This window comes from Salmo trutta, unplaced genomic scaffold, assembly GCF_901001165.1.
Source record: "Salmo trutta unplaced genomic scaffold, fSalTru1.1, whole genome shotgun sequence".
NCBI classification, from domain to species: domain Eukaryota; kingdom Metazoa; phylum Chordata; class Actinopteri; order Salmoniformes; family Salmonidae; genus Salmo; species Salmo trutta.
This window is the reverse complement of record NW_021823354.1, coordinates 26,586-45,285: the sequence shown is the minus strand read 5'-3', so window position 1 is coordinate 45,285 and position 18,700 is coordinate 26,586.

The following is an 18,700-nucleotide window of genomic DNA, read 5'->3' as shown; positions in this document are numbered from 1 at the left end:
GAGTGGGAGGGGCTACCATCCCTCGGCATGGCATTGGTTCACTGTGGTGAGAGATCATCCGTGTGATTGCACAGCTTGTGTCGATTATTGTTATTGTTCTGAAATCGGATATGTCTGTCAGGGGAAGGGGGCGGGACAGAGGAAACAGGGGGGGTGGGTGGGTGGGTGGGGGGTAGGAAGTGGGGGAATAGCGCAGGGACAGGGAGGTAAGAGAGACGGAGAGAAGCGGACAGAAAAGGACGAGAGGGAGAAGGAAAAAATTAGAGAAGTAAGACGGAGAGAGCAGAAGACATGAGAACTAATCTGAAATACCCACAAAGAGAACATTTAAACTGCGAGTAAGAACCACAAAGGGAAAAAAGGGAAGACAAGCAGCAGCACTGTGTGCAGAAAGCCATACAAAAAGAAGCAGAGCGTAAAAGATACGGCAGCATGGGCATACAAGGCCGCAACTGGAGGCCAGCTAATCAGTGAAAGAAGAAGTCTACCATCAAGCCAAATCCAAAGTATGTCGTCAAGCTCAAGCAAAGCGTTTATCAGTCAGTAGTAGGCCATTCAGATCGTCCTCAATATCAACACTGTCATCCAGTCACTTATCAGTCAGATAAGGCCATTCAGAATCATCCTCAATTCAACACTGTCATCCATCATTATCAGTCAGTAAGGCCATCAGAATCATCCTCAATTCAACACTGTCATCCATCATTATCAGTCAGTAAGGCCATTCAGAATCATCCTCAATTCAACTACTGTCATCCATCATTATCAGTCAGTAAGGACATTCAGAATCGTCCTCAATTCAACACTGTCATCCATCATTATCAGTCAGTAAGGCCATTCAGAATCATCCTCAACTCACACTGTCATCCATCATTATCAGTCAGTAAGGCCATTCAGAATCATCCTCAATTCAACACTGTCATCCATCATTATCAGTCAGTAAGGACATCAGAATCGTCCTCAATTCAACACTGTCATCCATCATTATCAGTCAGTAAGGCCATTCAGAATCATCCTCAACTCAACACTGTCATCCATCATTATCAGTCAGTAAGGCCATTCAGAATCATCCTCAATTCAACACTGTCATCCATCATTATCAGTCAGTAAGGACATTCAGAATCGTCCTCAATTCAACACTGTCATCCGTCATTATCAGTCAGTAAGGCCATTCCGAATCATCCTCAACTCAACACCGATGTTCCTTCCTGAAGGCTCCGAGGTTAGTTCCCTGTCACATGGTACAACATGCTTTGACTCTATTCAATCCACAGACCAATAGCAAACACTCTGAAAGGAAATATGATTGTTAGTTTGCATAGTGCGCACATGTTAGCAGAAAGTACTATTCAGTCTATATCAAACTACCCATGAAGGAAATATGGTATGCATCAAACAGGCATTTCCTGTGTATTAAACCAATCTGCTTCCAGGATCCAAACTACCCATGAAGGAAATATGATATGCATCAAACAGGCATTTCCTGTGTATTAACCAATCTGCTTCCAGGATCCAAACTACCCATGAAGGAAATATGATATGCATCAAACAGGCATTTCCTGTGTATTAACCAATCTGCATCCAGGATCCAAACTACCCGTTTTTGTTTTATTTTATAAATCTAATGATGAAATACCCACGAGAAGAACACACACAATACCATCTACTTTACTAGAGAGGTTTCCTTCCTCATATCAAACTCTCCATCAATGAAATCTAATGATGAAATACCATGGGAAGAACCATAGTAGACCAGCTAGACTGGAGTGCTGTGGGTGCACCTAGACACTGCTACTTTGGATATCAAATGACGTCTAAAAGCCAGTGAGGATCACTAACTGCCCTGACAGCTACTGTAAAAAAAAAAAAAAAAAAAAAACAATCGTTAGTAAATCCATCACTGGATAACGGAAATACAAACGGAGCTAACTTCCTGGTCTCTATCCACAGTACTATACTGATAGGGATGTAGCTAACTTCCTGGTCTCTCCACAGTACTATACTGATAGGGATGTAGCTAAACTTCCTGGTCTCTATCCACAGTACTATACTGCTAGGGATGTAGCTAACATTCCTGGTCTCTCCACAAGTACTATACTGATAGGGATGTAGCTAACTTCCTGGTCTCTCCACAGTACTATACTGATAGGATGTAGCTAACTTCCTGGTCTCTCCACAGTACTATACTGATAGGGATGTAGCTAACTTCCTGGTCTCTCCACAGTACTATACTGATAGGATGTAGCTAACTTCTCTGGTCTCTCCACAGTACTATACTGATGGGATGTAGCTAACTTCCTGGTCTCTCCACGAGTACTATCACTGATAGGGATGTAGCTAACTTCCTGGTCTCTATCCACAGTACTATACTGATCGGGATGTAGCTAACTACTACCCTGGTCTCTATCCACAGTACTATACTGATAGGGATGTAGCTAACTTCCTGGTCCTCCTGATTCTCCCACAGTACTATACTGATAGGGATGTGCTGCTATGACTTCCCTGGTCTCTCTAATCTCCCAGTACTATATACTGATAGGGATGTAGCTACTCCTGGTCTCTTCTCCACACGTACTAGTACTGATAGGGATGTAGCTAACTTCCTGGTCTCTCCACAGTCTATACTGATAGGGATGTAGCTAACTTCCTGTCTCTATCCACAGTACTATACTTCAGAGAGAGGGGATGTGGTTTCCTTCCTGTCTCTCCACAGTGCTATACTTCAGAGAGAGAGGGGATGTGGTTTCCTTCCTGGTCTCTAGCCACAGTACTATACTTCAGAGAGAGGGGATGTGGATTCCTTCCTGGTCTCTATCCACAGTACTATACTTCAGAGAGAGGGGATGTGGTTTCCTTCCTGGTCTCTATCCACAGTACTATACTGATAGGGATGTAGCTAACTTCCTGGTCTCTCCACAGTACTATACTGATAGGGATGTAGCTAACTTCCTGGTCTCTCCACAGTACTATACTGATAGGGATGTAGCTAACTTCCTGGTCTCCTCCCACAGTACTATACTGATAGGGATGTAGCTAACTTCCTGGTCTCTCCACAGTACTATACTGATAGGATGTAGCTAACTTCCTGGTCTCTATCCACAGTACTATACTGATAGGGATGTAGCTAACTTTCCTGGTCTCTATCCACCAGTACTATACTGATAGGGATGTAGCTAACTTCCTGGTCTCTCCACAGTACTATACTGATAGGGATGTAGCTAACTTCCTGGTCTCTCCACAGTACTATACTGATAGGGATGTAGCTAACTTCCTGGTCTCTCCCACAGTACTATACTGATAGGGATGTAGCTAACTTCCTGGTCTCTCCACAGTACTATACTGATAGGGATGTAGCTAACTTCCTGGTCTCTATCCACAGTACTATACTTCAGAGAGAGGGATGTGGTTTCCTTCCTGGTCTCTCCACAGTGCTATACTTCAGAGAGAGAGGGATGTGGTTGCCTTCCTGGTCTCTATCCACAGTACTATACTCAGAGAGAGGGGATGTGGATTCCTTCTCTGGTCTCTATCCACAGTACTATACTTCAGAGAGAGGGGATGTGGTTTCCTTCCTGGTCTCTATCCACAGTACTATACTTCAGAGAGAGAGGATGTGGTTTCCTTCCTGGTCTCTCTCCACAGTACTATACTTCAGAGAGAGGATGTGGTTTCCTTCCTGGTCTCTCTATCCACAGTACTATACTTCAGAGAGGGGATGTGGTTTCCTTCCTGGTCTCTATCCACAGTACTATACTTCAGAGAGAGGGGATGTGGTTTCTTCCTGGTCTCTATCCACAGTACTATACTTCAGAGAGAGGGGATGTGGATTCCTTCCTGGTCTCTATCCACAGTACTATACTTCAGAGAGAGGATGTGGTTTCCTTCCTGGTCTCTATCCACAGTACTATACTTCAGAGAGAGGGGATGTGGTTTCCTTCCTGGTCTCTATCCACAGTACTATACTTCAGAGAGGGGATGTGGATTCCTTCCTGGTCTCTATCCACAGTACTATACTTCAGAGAGAGGGGATGTGGTTTCCTTCCTGGTCTCTATCCACAGTACTATACTTCAGAGAGAGGGGATGTGGTTTCCTTCCTGGTCTCTATCCACAGTACTATACTTCAGAGAGGGGATGTGGTTTCCTTCCTGGTCTATCCACAGTACTATACTTCAGAGAGAGGATGTGGTTTCCTTCCTGGTCTCTCCACAGTACTATACTTCAGAGAGAGGATGTGGTTTCCTTCCTGGTCTCTATCCACAGTACTATACTTCAGAGAGAGGGGATGTGGTTTCCTTCCTGGTCTCTATCCACAGTACTATACTTCAGAGAGGGGGATGTGGTTTCCTTCCTGGTCTCTATCCACAGTACTATACTTCAGAGAGGGGATGTGGTTTCCTTCCTGGTCTCTCCACAGTACTATACTTCAGAGAGAGAGGGGATGTGGTTTCCTTCCTGGTCTCTATCCACAGTACTATACTTCAGAGAGGGGATGTGGATTCCTTCCTGGTCTCTATCCACAGTACTATACTTCAGAGAGAGGGGATGTGGATTCCTTCCTGGTCTCTATCCACAGTACTATACTTCAGAGAGGGGATGTGGTTTCCTTCCTGGTCTCTATCCACAGTACTATACTTCAGAGAGGGGATGTGGATTCCTTCCTGGTCTATCCACAGTACTATACTTCAGAGAGGGGATGTGGATTCCTTCCTGGTCTCTATCCACAGTACTATACTTCAGAGAGAGGGGATGTGGATTCCTTCCTGGTCTCTATCCACAGTACTATACTTCAGAGAGGGGATGTGGTTTCCTTCCTGGTCTCTTTCCACAGTACTATACTTCAGAGAGAGGGGATGTAGCTAACTTCCTGGTCTATCCACAGTACTATAATTCAGGTCTCATTGATAAGCATTTAGAACATGGGATGTCCCAAGTGACACCCTATTCCCTATATAGTGCACTACATTTGACCAGGACCCATAGGGCTTTGGACAAAGAGTGTAGGGAATACGACGCCACTTGGGACGTACCCGTGGACTGTATAAGATGAGGAAATTCCTCGTCAATCAAGATTTTACTAATAGATTCATCACACTGAAATATAGGTGATTTTTTATCTCAGAATATGTCTCAAATATCTATTTTACAGACTATGAATTTATCACAGTTCACAATATAGTGAAAGGTATATGTAACCTTCTATGGAATACAATGAGTCTCAGCACTGCAGGTAGGTAGGTGTTGCTATACCAACACACAGACCAGAATCACCAGTCAGGGTCCTTCCTGTTGCCACTGTCAGTCAAGATGACACATGTAACACTTTTGATTCCCTAAAGTTGGTGGCCATCTGTTTTGGTAATACTGGTATGAAACACAGTAGCAAAAACACCAATTTCCTGTGATTAAAAAGGACAGCTGGGCGCGGTTGCATAAAATATATTAAGTGTTTACCTTAAGGAATCATTTCCTGTTAGCTCAGGGAATTGTTTAAGGGTGTCGTATAGTGCCGCTGTAAAAATATTTCCTTAAAACGCCGTAAGTCGCCTTCCTGAACTCTGGAGACCAGCGATAAAGCTATATGAGCCCAGTCCACAAGAGCATCTCTACAGCACCAGACAGGAACAGCACCTACTGTCCAAGCCCAGAAATACATCTAATATCTCTTGGGTATTATCTAGCAGATAGCCTACTGACAACCAGGCTGACATCTACAGCAAGTCTGCCTGAAGGCCACATGTACTTGTTGATCTGATACATACATGTGTACATGATTGATCGTGATCAATATAGTCCTTGGCATTTTGAATAACCTTTGATTATCTCACTGATTAGTCATTAATAAATTATTTAATAATCAACTATTAATACATTACTCTGGTGCTGCAGAGAGTACAGCTATTATTAACACATTACTCTGGTGCTGCAGAGAGTACAGCTATTAATAACACAATACTCTGGTGCTGCAGAGAGTACAGCTCTAAACACATTACTCTGGTGCTGCTAAAGGTGTAATGGAGCGAAGCGCACAGAGGACAGCCATGAACACAGCAGAGAGCCAAATTAAGAAACATTAACACACATTTCAAACCATCAACGTCTGTGCAGGGAGGCCCCTTGTACGCTGAGAGAGATAAAAACAGAAAACAGAAAGACAGGAGGAGGAGGAAGAGGAGGAGGAGGAGAGAGAGTGAGAGACAGGTGAACAACACTGTGAGAGATTCCATCAGTCACTCAGTGTAAGATGAGCATAGCTTACTGGTGTTGCTTTAAAGGCCCCTAGTCTGTCACTCAGACCTCCATCTGAGAATCAATCTACTCAAATGTACAGTTAATTATCCGAATGCATATTTGCAGTTTCCTTCTACTCCAGTCGGTAGTCTGTAGGCTACATAAGGAGCCCACTATAAATATTTTCCACTGTACTACGGCTGGCTGACTGAGGTTCTGAAAACATACTGCTGCGGGTCACCTTTTCTGAACTCCGGACACGGAGCAAGTCTGCCTAATGCCACATGTACTTGTTGATTTGGTGAATACATGTGTACATGATTGGTCGTGATCAATATTTTCCTGGGCAATAAGAAATACTATTTGATTATCTCACTGATTAGTCATTAATCTGGTGCAGCAGAGAGTACAGCTATAAGACTTGCTGTCGATGCTAAGCAGCACGGAGCGAAGAGTAGAGAGGACAGACAAAGAAACAGCCTAAAGCGAGAGAAACCATAGAGAGAGAGAAACAGTAGAGAGAAACAGTAGAGAAATACAGTAGAGATATATAGAAACAGTAGAGAGATATAGAAACAGTAGAGAGATGTAGAAACAGTAGAGAGATAGAAACAGTAGAGAGATGTAGAAACAGTAGAGAGATATAGAAAGAGTAGAGATATAGAAACAGTAGAGAGATATAGAAACAGTAGAGAGATAGAAACAGTAGAGAGATATAGAAACAGTAGAGAGATATAGAAACAGTAGAGAGATACAGTAGAGAGATATAGAAACAGTAGAGATATATAGAAACAGTAGAGAGATATAGAAACAGTAGAGAGATACAGTAGAGAGATATAGAAACAGTAGAGAGATAGAACAGTAGAGAGATATAGAAACAGTAGAGAGATATAGAAACAGTAGAGATATAGAAACAGTAGAGAGATACAGTAGAGAGATATAGAAACAGTAGAGAGATATAGAAACAGTAGAGAGATATAGAAACAGTAGAGAGATAGAAACAGTAGAGAGTATAAGAAACAGTAGAGAGATATAGAAACAGTAGAGATATAGAAACAGTAGAGAGATATAGAAACAGTAGAGAGATAGAAACAGTAGAGAGATATAGAAACAGTAGAGAGATATAGAAACCGTAGAGAGATGTAGAAACAGTAGAGAGATATAGAAACAGTAGAGAGATATAGAAACAGTAGAGAGATATAGAAACAGTAGAGAGATATAGAAACAGTAGAGAGATATAGAAACAGTAGAGAGAAATAGAAACAGTAGAGAGATAGAACAGTAGAGAGATTATAGTAACAGTAGAGAGATAGAAACAGTAGAGATATATAGAAACAGTAGAGAGATATAGAAACAGTAGAGAGATATAGAAACAGTAGAGAGATACAGTAGAGAGATATAGAAACAGTAGAGAGATATAGAAACAGTAGAGAGATAGAAACAGTAGAGAGATATAGAAACAGTAGAGAGAAATAGAAACAGTAGAGAGATAGAAACAGTAGAGAGATATAGTAACAGTAGAGAGAAAAACAGTAGAGATATATAGAAACAGTAGAGAGATATAGAAACAGTAGAGAGATATAGAAACAGTAGAGAGATATAGAAACAGTAGAGAGATGTAGAAACAGTAGAGATATAGAAACAGTAGAGATATAGAAACAGTAGAGAGATATAGAAACAGTAGAGAGAAAAAACAGTAGAGAGATATAGAAACAGTAGAGAGATATAGAAACAGTAGAGAGAAAAACAGTAGAGAGATGTAGAAACAGTAGAGATATATAGAAACAGTAGAGAGAAAAACAGTAGAGATATAGAAACAGAAGAGAGATACAGTAGAGAGATATAGAAACAGTAGAGATATATAGAAACAGTAGAGAGATACAGAAACAGTAGAGAGATATAGAAAACAGTAGAGAGATATAGAAACAGTAGAGAGATACAGTAGAGAGATATAGAAACAGTAGAGAGATATAGAAACAGTAGAGATATATAAAACAGTAGAGAGATACAGTAGAGAGATATAGAAACAGTAGAGATATAGAAACAGTAGAGAGATATAGAACAAGTAGAGAAATATAGAAACACACATTTCAAACCAGCAACGTCAGTGCCAAGCGCTGGCCCCTTGTACGCTGGGAGAGAAAGAGAGAGAGAGAGACAGAGAGACAGACAAAGGAGAACACAGTTAACGATAGGAGAACCCAGTTAGAGACAGGAGAAACACAGTGAGAGACAGAGAACACAGTGAGAGACAGGAAAACAAAGTGAGAGACAGGAGAACACAGTGAGAGACAGAGAACACAGTGAGAGACAGGAGAACAAAGTGAGAGACAGGAGAACCCAGTTAGAGACAGGAGAACACAGTGAGAGACAGAGAACACAGTGAGAGACAGGAGAACACAGTGAGAGACAGAGAACACAGTGAGAGACAGGAGAACACAGTGAGAGACAGGAGAACACAGTGAGAGACAGGAGAACACAGTGAGAGACAGGAAACAGAGTGAGAGACAGGAGAACAGAGTGAGAGACAGGAGAACAGAGTGAGAGACAGGAGAAACAGAGTGAGAGACAGGAGAACAGAGTGAGAGACAGGAGAACAGAGTGGAGAGGAGACAGGAGAACACAGTGAGAGACAGGAGAACACAGTGAGAGACAGAGAACACAGTGAGAGACAGGAGAACACAGTGAAAAAAGTAGAGAAATACAGTAGAGAGAAAAGACCAGCACAAAAACATCCACGATAAATCCATGATAATCAAAGATTTCAATAAGCATTCCTCTACGGCTGGCCATGCTTTCCTCCTAGCTACACCAACCCCGGCAAACAGCTCCGCACCCCCCGCAGCTACTTGCCCAAGCCTCCCCAGCTTCTCCTTCACCCAAATCCAGACCCGTACAAATCAGCTTGGGCTAGACAATCCGGATCCTCTCTTTCTAAAATTAATCCGCCGCCATTGTTGCAACCCCTATTACCAGTTTGTTCAACCTCTCTTTCGTATCGTCCGAGATCCCTAAAGATTGGAAATCTGCCGCGGTCATCCCCCCTCTTCAAAGGGGTGACACTCTAGACTCAAACTGCTAGAAACCTATGTCCATCCTGCCCTGCCTCTCTAAAGTCTTTGAAAACCAAGTTAATAAACAGATCACTGACCGTTCAGAATCTCATCGTACCTTCTCCGCTATGCAATCTGGTTTCCAAGCTGGTCATGGGTGCACCACAGCCACGCTCAAGGTCCTAAACAATATCATAACCTCCTTCGATAAGAGCCAATACTGTGCAGCTGTATTCATAGACCTGGCCAAGGCTTTCGACTCTGTCAATCACCACATTCTTATCGGCAGTCAATAGCCTTGGTTTCTCAAATGATTGCCTCGCCTGGTTCACCAACTACTTTGCAGATAGAGTTCAGTGTGTCAAATCGGAGGGCCTGTTGTCTGGACCTCTGGCAGTCTCTATGGGGGTACCACAGGGTTCAAATCTCAGGCCAACTTTTTTAACTGTATTTTTTCAACGATGTCGCTCTTGCTGCGGGTGATTCCCTGATCCAACTCTACGCAGACGACACCATTCTGTATACTGCTGGCCCTTCTTTGGACACTGTGTTAACTAACCTCCAAACGAACTTCAACGCCATACAACACTCCTTCCACGGCCTCCAACTGCTCTTAAACGCTAGCAAAACTAAATGCAACCGTTCGCTGCCCGCACCCGCCCACCCGACTAGCATCACTACTCTGGACGGTTCTGACCTAGAATACATGGACAACTACAAATACCTAGGTTACTGGCTAGACTGTAAACTCTCGTTCCAGACTCATATCAAACATCTCCAATCCAAAATTAAATCTAGAATCGGCTTTCTATTTCGCAACAAGCCTCCTTCCATCACGCCGCCAAACTTGCCCTAGTAAAACTGACTATCCTACCGATCCTCAACTTCGGCGGTGTCATCTACAAAATAGCTTCCAATACTCTACTCAGCAAATTGGATGTTGTCTATCACAGTGCCATCCGTTTTGTCACCAAAGCCTCATATACCACCCACCACTGCGACCTGTATGCTCTAGTCGGCTGGCCCTCGCTACATATGCTTGTTATACTTCCGGTTTGGAGCGAGCAGTCGCACTACGCTTCACTCCACAGGTAATATTACACTTCACTACATTACAACGGTTTGATTTGTTTGATCCGAGCAATTCTTTTCTTTTCTTAGCTAGCTACATAGCCGTCTTTGTATCAAAGATAATCGTGTAGCTTAGAGTAATTATCGAAGTTAGCTATCTTCGTCCTCCTAACGTAGTCATCACTGCTAGCTAGCTAGTCAACACTGCTAGCTAGCCAACCAGCCAACTTCCACCGACTAGCTGCACTATCTATTACATTACAACGGAACGACTTGACTAGTGTAGTGTTAGTGAGCCAGCTACTTAGTTGTCTTTGCATCTAAGATAATTGTGTAGTTTAGAGTAATTATTAGTAAGTAGCCAGCCGCGACGCCAGACGTAGTCAACACACCTAGTCATCATTAATCCACTGCTAGCTAGCTAGCCAACAGCTAGCCAACCGTTACCGACTAGCAGCGCTGTAGATACCAATACTTTTACAACGGAACGATTTGACTAGTGCAGTGTTGGCTAGCTAGCTACATAGTTGTCTTTGTCATAGCTTGATAATTGTGTAGTTTAGTAATTACCGAGGTTAGCTAGCCAGCTATTGCCGTCCCCCGCGACGCCATTTTTCCTAACCCAGCCAACTAGTAACACTGTAGAAACTAAAATACATTACAAAGGAACGTCTTGATTAGTGTTATGTTAGCTAGCTACAAAGTTGCTTTTGTATCATGACAAGGTGTAGTACTGAAACTATCGAGGTCACCTAGCCAGCTACACGGTCAAACAAAGTCAACAACGCAGCCACTGCTAGCTAGCCTACTCCACCAGCCAGCAGTACTGTATCATTTTCGTCATTTCAGTCAATAGATTTTCTGCAACGTAAGCTTAACTTTCTGAACATTCGAGACGTGTAGTCCACTTGTCATTCCAATCTCCTTTGCATTAGCGTAGCCTCTTCTGTAGCTTGTCAACTATGTGTCTGTCGATCCCGGTTCTCTCCACTCTGCACAGGCCATACAAACGCTTCACACCGCGTGGCCGCTGCCACTCTAACCTGGTGGTCCCAGCGCGCACGACCCACGTGGAGTTCCAGGTCTCCGGCAGCCTCTGGAACTGCCGGTCTGCGGCCAACAAGGCTGAGTTCATCTCAGCCTATGCTACCCTCCAGTCCCTAGACTTCCTGGCGCTGACGGAAACATGGATCACCACAGATAACACTGCTACTCCTACTGCTCTCTCCTCGTCTGGCCACGTGTTCTCGCATACCCCTAGAGCATCGAGCCAGCGGGGTGGTGGCACTGGAATCCTCATCTCTCCCAAGTGGACATTCTCTCTTTCTCCCCTGACCCATCTGTCTATCTCCTCATTTGAATTCCATGCTGTCACAGTTACCAGCCCTTTCAAGCTTAACATCCTCATCATTTATCGCCCTCCAGGTTCCCTTGGAGAGTTCATCAATGAGCTTGACGCCTTGATAAGTTCCTTCCCTGAGGATGGCTCACCTCTCACAGTTCTGGGTGACTTTAACCTCCCCACGTCTACCTTCGACTCATTCCTCTCTGCCTCCTTCTTTCCACTCCTCTCCTCTTTTGACCTCACCCTCTCACCTTCCCCCCCTACTCACAAGGCAGGCAATACGCTTGACCTCATCTTTACTAGATGCTGTTCTTCCACTAATCTCATTGCAACTCCTCTCCAAGTCTCCGACCACTACCTTGTATCCTTTTCCCTCTCGCTCTCATCAAAAACTTCTCACTCTGCCCCTACTCGGATGGTATTGCGCCGTCCCAACCTTCGCTCTCTCTCTCCTGCTACTCTCTCCTCTTCCATCCTATCATCTCTTCCCTCTGCTCAAACCTTCTCCAACCTATCTCCTGATTTTGCCTCCTCAACCCTCCTCTCCTCCCTCTCTGCATCCTTTGATTTTCTCTGTCCCCTATCCTCCAGGCCGGCTCGGTCCTCCCCTCCTGCTCCGTGGCTCGACGACTCACTGCGAGCTCACAGAACAGGGCTCCGGGCAGCCGAGCGGAAATGGAGGAAAACTCGCCTCCCTGCGGACCTCGCATCCTTTCACTCCCTCCTCTCTACATTTTCCTCTTCTGTCTCTGCTGCTAAAGCCACTTTCTACCACTCTAAATTCCAAGCATCTGCCTCTAACCCTAGGAAGCTTTTTGCTACCTTCTCCTCCCTCCTGAATCCTCCTCCCCCACCCCCCCTCCTCCCTCACTGCGGATGACTTCGTCAACCATTTTGAAAAGAAGGTTGACGACATCCGATCCTCGTTTGCTAAGTCAAGCGACACCGCTGGTCCTGCTCACACTGCCCTACCCTGTGCTTTGACCTCTTTCTCCCCTCTCTCTCCAGATGAAATCTCGCGTCTTGTGACGGCCGGCCGCCCAACAACCTGCCCACTTGACCCTATCCCCTCCTCTCTTCTCCAGACCATTTCCGGAGACCTTCTCCCCTACCTCACCTCGCTCATCAACTCATCCTTGACCGCTGGCTACGTCCCTTCCGTCTTCAAGAGAGCGAGAGTTGCACCCCTTCTGAAAAAACCTACACTCGATCCCTCCGATGTCAACAACTACAGACCAGTATCCCTTCTTTCTTTTCTCTCCAAAACTCTTGAACGTGCCGTCCTTGGCCAGCTCTCCTGCTATCTCTCTCAGAACGACCTTCTTGATCCTAATCAGTCAGGTTTCAAGACTGGGCATTCAACTGAGACTGCTCTTCTCTGTGTCACGGAGGCTCTCTGCACTGCTAAAGCTAACTCTCTCTCCTCTGCTCTCATCCTTCTAGACCTATCTGCTGCCTTTGATACTGTGAACCATCAGATCCTCCTCTCCACCCTCTCCGAGCTGGGCATCTCCGGCGCGGCCCACGCTTGGATTGCGTCCTACCTGACAGGTCGCTCCTACCAGGTGGCGTGGCGAGAAGCTGTCTCCGCACCACGTGCTCTCACCACTGGTGTCCCCCAGGGCTCTGTTCTAGGCCCTCTCCTATTCTCGCTATACACCAAGTCACTTGGCTCTGTCATATCCTCACACGGTCTCTCCTATCATTGCTATGCAGACGACACACAATTAATCTTCTCCTTTCCCCCTTCTGACAACCAGGTGGCGAATCGCATCTCTGCATGTCTGGCAGACATATCAGTGTGGATGACGGATCACCACCTCAAGCTGAACCTCGGCAAGACGGAGCTGCTCTTCCTCCCGGGGAAGGACTGCCCGTTCCATGATCTCGCCATCACGGTTGACAACTCCCTTGTGTCCTCCTCCCAGAGTGCTAAGAACCTTGGCGTGATCCTGGACAACACCCTGTCGTTCTCCACTAACATCAAGGCGGTGACCCGATCCTGTAGGTTCATGCTCTACAACATTCGCAGAGTACGACCCTGCCTCACACAGGAAGCGGCGCAGGTCCTAATCCAGGCACTTGTCATCTCCCGTCTGGATTACTGCAACTCGCTGTTGGCTGGGCTCCCTGCCTGTGCCATCAAACCCCTACAACTCATCCAGAACGCCGCAGCCCGTCTGGTGTTCAACCTTCCCAAGTTCTCTCACGTCACCCCGCTCCTCCGCTCTCTCCACTGGCTTCCAGTTGAAGCTCGCATCCGCTACAAGACCATGGTGCTTGCCTACGGAGCTGTGAGGGGAACGGCACCTCCGTACCTTCAGGCTCTGATCAGGCCCTACACCCAAACAAGGGCACTGCGTTCATCCACCTCTGGCCTGCTCGCCTCCCTACCTCTGAGGAAGCACAGTTCCCGCTCAGCCCAGTCAAAACTGTTCGCCGCTCTGGCACCCCAATGGTGGAACAATCTCCCTCACGATGCCAGGACAGCGGAGTCAATCACCACCTTCCGGAGACACCTGAAACCCCACCTCTTTAAGGAATACCTGGGATAGGATAAAGTAATCCTTCTAACCCCCCCCCCCTTTAAAGGATTTAGATGCACTATTGTAAAGTGTTTGTTCTACTGGATATTATAGGTGAATGCACCAATTTGTAAGTCGCTCTGGATAAGAGCGTCTGCTAAATGACTTAAATGTAAATGTATATTCGTCGCCAGACCCACTGGCTCCAGGTCATCTATAAGTCTATGCTTGGTAAAGCTCCGCCTTATCTCAGCTCACTGGTCACCATAGCAGCACCCACCCGTAGCACACGCTCCAGCAGGTATATCTCACTGGTCATCCCCAAAGCCAACACCTCCTTTGGCCGCCTTTCCTTCCAGTTTTCTGCTGCCAGTGACTGGAACGAATTGCAAAAATCGCTGAAGCTGGAAATTTATATCTCCCTCACTAACTTTAGACATCAGCTATCTGAGCAGCTAACCGATCGTTGCAGCTGTACATAGTCCATCTGTAAATAGCCCAACTACCGACATCATCCCCATATTGTTTTTATTTACTTTGCTGCTCTTTTGCACACCAGTATCACTATTTACACACCATCATCTGCTCATCATCATCTGCTCATCTATCACTCCAGTGTTAATCTGCTAAATTGTAATTACTTTGCTACTATGGCCTATTTATTGTCTTACCTCCTCATGCCATTTGCAGACACTGTATATAGACTTTCTTTTTTTTCTATTGTGTTATTGACTGTACGCTTGTTTATTCCATGTGTATGTCTGTGTTGTTGTTTCTGTCGCACTGCTTTGCTTTATCTTGGCCAGCTTGCAGTTGTAAATGAGAACTTGTTCTCAACTAGCCTACCTGGTTAAATAAAGGTGAAATAAAATGTTTTACAAATAAAGAGATATAGAAGCAGTAGAGAGAGAAACAGTACAGAAATACAGTAGAGAGATATAGAAACAGTAGAGATATAGAAACAGTAGAGAGATACAGTAGAGAGATACAGTAGAGAGATATAGAAACAGTAGAGAGATATAGAAACAGTAGAGAGATATAGAAACAGTAGAGAGATACAGTAGAGAGATATAGAAACAGTAGAGATATAGAAACAGTAGAGAGATACAGTAGAGAGATATAGAAACAGTAGAGAGATAGAAACAGTAGAGAGATAGAAACAGTAGAGAGAAAAACAGTAGAGAGATAGAAACAGTAGAGAGATATAGAAACAGTAGAGAGAAAAAAAGTAGAGATATATAGAAACAGTAGAGAGAATTAGAAAACAGTAGAGAGATATAGAAACATTAGAGAGATAGAAACAGTAGAGATGTAGAAACAGTAGAGATATAGAAACAGTAGAGAGATATAGAAACAGTAGAGAGATATAGAAACAGTAGAGATATAGAAACAGTAGAGAGATACAGTAGAGAGATATAGAAACAGTAGAGAGATACAGTAGAGAGATATAGAAACAGTAGAGAGATATAGAAACAGTAGAGAGATATAGAAACAGTAGAGATATAGAACAGTAGAGAGATACAGTAGAGAGATACAGTAGAGAGATACAGTAGAGAGATATAGAAACAGTAGAGAGATATAGAAACAGTAGAGAGATACAGTAGAGAGATATAGAAACAGTAGAGAGATATAGAAACAGTAGAGATATAGAAACAGTAGAGAGATATAGAAACAGTAGAGAGATAGAAACAGTAGAGAGATACAGTAGAGAGATATAGAAACAGTAGAGATATATAGAAACAGTGGAGAGAAAAACAGTAGAGAGATATAGAAACAGTAGAGAGATATAGAAACAGTAGAGAGATATAGAAACAGTAGAGAGAAAAACAGTAGAGAGATATAAAAACAGTAGAGATATATAGAAACAGTAGAGAGAAAAACAGTAGAGATATAGAAACAGAAGAGATACAGTAGAGAGATATAGAAACAGTAGAGATATATAGAAACAGTAGAAAGATATAGAAACAGTAGAGAGATATAGAAACAGTAGAGAGATACAGTAGAGAGATATAGAAACAGTAGAGAGATATAGAAACAGTAGAGAGATATAGAAACAGTAGAGATATATAAAAACAGTAGAGAGATACAGTAGAGAGATATAGAAACAGTAGAGATATAGAAACAGTAGAGAGATATAGAACAAGTAGAGAAATATAGAAACACACATTTCAAACCAGCAACGTCAGTGCCAAGCGCTGGCCCCTTGTACGCTGGGAGAGAAAGAGAGAGAGAGACAGAGAGACAGACAAAGGAGAACACAGTTAACGATAGGAGAACCCAGTTAGAGACAGGAGAACACAGTGAGAGACAGAGAACACAGTGAGAGACAGGAGAACAAAGTGAGAGACAGGAGAACACAGTGAGAGACAGGAGAACACAGTGAGAGACAGGAGAACACAGTGAGAGACAGGAGAACACAGTGAGAGACAGAGAACACAGTGAGAGACAGGAGAACACAGTGAGAGACAGAGAACACAGTGAGAGACAGGAGAACACAGTGAGAGACAGAGAACACAGTGAGAGACAGGAGAACAGAGTGAGAGACAGGAGAACAAAGTGAGAGACAGGAGAACACAGTGAGAGACAGGAGAACAAAGTGAGAGACAGAGAACACAGTGAGAGACAGGAGAACAAAGTGAGAGACAGGAGAACACAGTGAGAGACAGGAGAACAAAGTGAGAGACAGGAGAACACAGTGAGAGACAGAGAACACAGTGAGAGACAGGAGAACACAGTGAGAGACAGGAGAACACAGTGAGAGACAGGAGAACACAGTGAAAAAAGTAGAGAAATACAGTAGAGAGAAAAGACCAGCACAAAAACATCCACGATAAATCCATGATAATCAAAGATTTCAATAAGCATTCCTCTACGGCTGGCCATGCTTTCCTCCTAGCTACACCAACCCCGGCAAACAGCTCCGCACCCCCCGCAGCTACTTGCCCAAGCCTCCCCAGCTTCTCCTTCACCCAAATCCAGACCCGTACAAATCAGCTTGGGCTAGACAATCCGGATCCTCTCTTTCTAAAATTATCCGCCGCCATTGTTGCAACCCCTATTACCAGTTTGTTCAACCTCTCTTTCGTATCGTCCGAGATCCCTAAAGATTGGAAATCTGCCGCGGTCATCCCCCTCTTCAAAGGGGTGACACTCTAGACTCAAACTGCTACAAACCTATGTCCATCCTGCCCTGCCTCTCTAAAGTCTTTGAAAACCAAGTTAATAAACAGATCACTGACCGTTCAGAATCTCATCGTACCTTCTCCGCTATGCAATCTGGTTTCCGAGCTGGTCATGGGTGCACCTCAGCCACGCTCAAGGTCCTAAACAATATCATAACCTCCTTCGATAAGAGCCAATACTGTGCAGCTGTATTCATAGACCTGGCCAAGGCTTTCGACTCTGTCAATCACCACATTCTTATCGGCAGTCAATAGCCTTGGATTCTCAAATGACTGCCTCGCCTGGTTCACCAACTACTTTGCAAAAAGAGTTCAGTGTGTCAAATCGGAGGGCCTGTTGTCTGCACCTCTGGCAGTCTCTATGGGGGTACCACAGGGTTCAAATCTCAGGCCAACTTTTTTAACTGTATTTTTCAACGATGTCGCTCTTGCTGCGGGTGATTCCCTGATCCAACTCTACGCAGACGACACCATTCTGTATACTGCTGGCCCTTCTTTGGACACTGTGTTAACTAACCTCCAAACGAACTTCAACGCCATACAACACTCCTTCCACGGCCTCCAACTGCTCTTAAACGCTAGCAAAACTAAATGCAACCGTTCGCTGCCCGCACCCGCCCACCCGACTAGCATCACTACTCTGGACGGTTCTGACCTAGAATACATGGACAACTACAAATACCTAGGTTACTGGCTAGACTGTAAACTCTCGTTCCAGACTCATATCAAACATCTCCAATCCAAAATTAAATCTAGAATCGGCTTTCTATTTCGCAACAAAGCCTCCTTCCATCACGCCGCCAAACTTGCCCTAGTAAAACTGACTATCCTACCGATCCTCAACTTCGGCGGTGTCATCTACAAAATAGCTTCCAATACTCTACTCAGCAAATTGGATGTTGTCTATCACAGTGCCATCCGTTTTGTCACCAAAGCCTCATATACCACCCACCACTGCGACCTGTATGCTCTAGTCGGCTGGCCCTCGCTACATATTCGTCGCCAGACCCACTGGCTCCAGGTCATCTATAAGTCTATGCTTGGTAAAGCTCCGCCTTATCTCAGCTCACTGGTCACCATAGCAGCACCCACCCGTAGCACACGCTCCAGCAGGTATATCTCACTGGTCATCCCCAAAGCCAACACCTCCTTTGGCCGCCTTTCCTTCCAGTTTTCTGCTGCCAGTGACTGGAACGAATTGCAAAAATCGCTGAAGCTGGAAATTTATATCTCCCTCACTAACTTTAGACATCAGCTATCTGAGCAGCTAACCGATCGTTGCAGCTGTACATAGT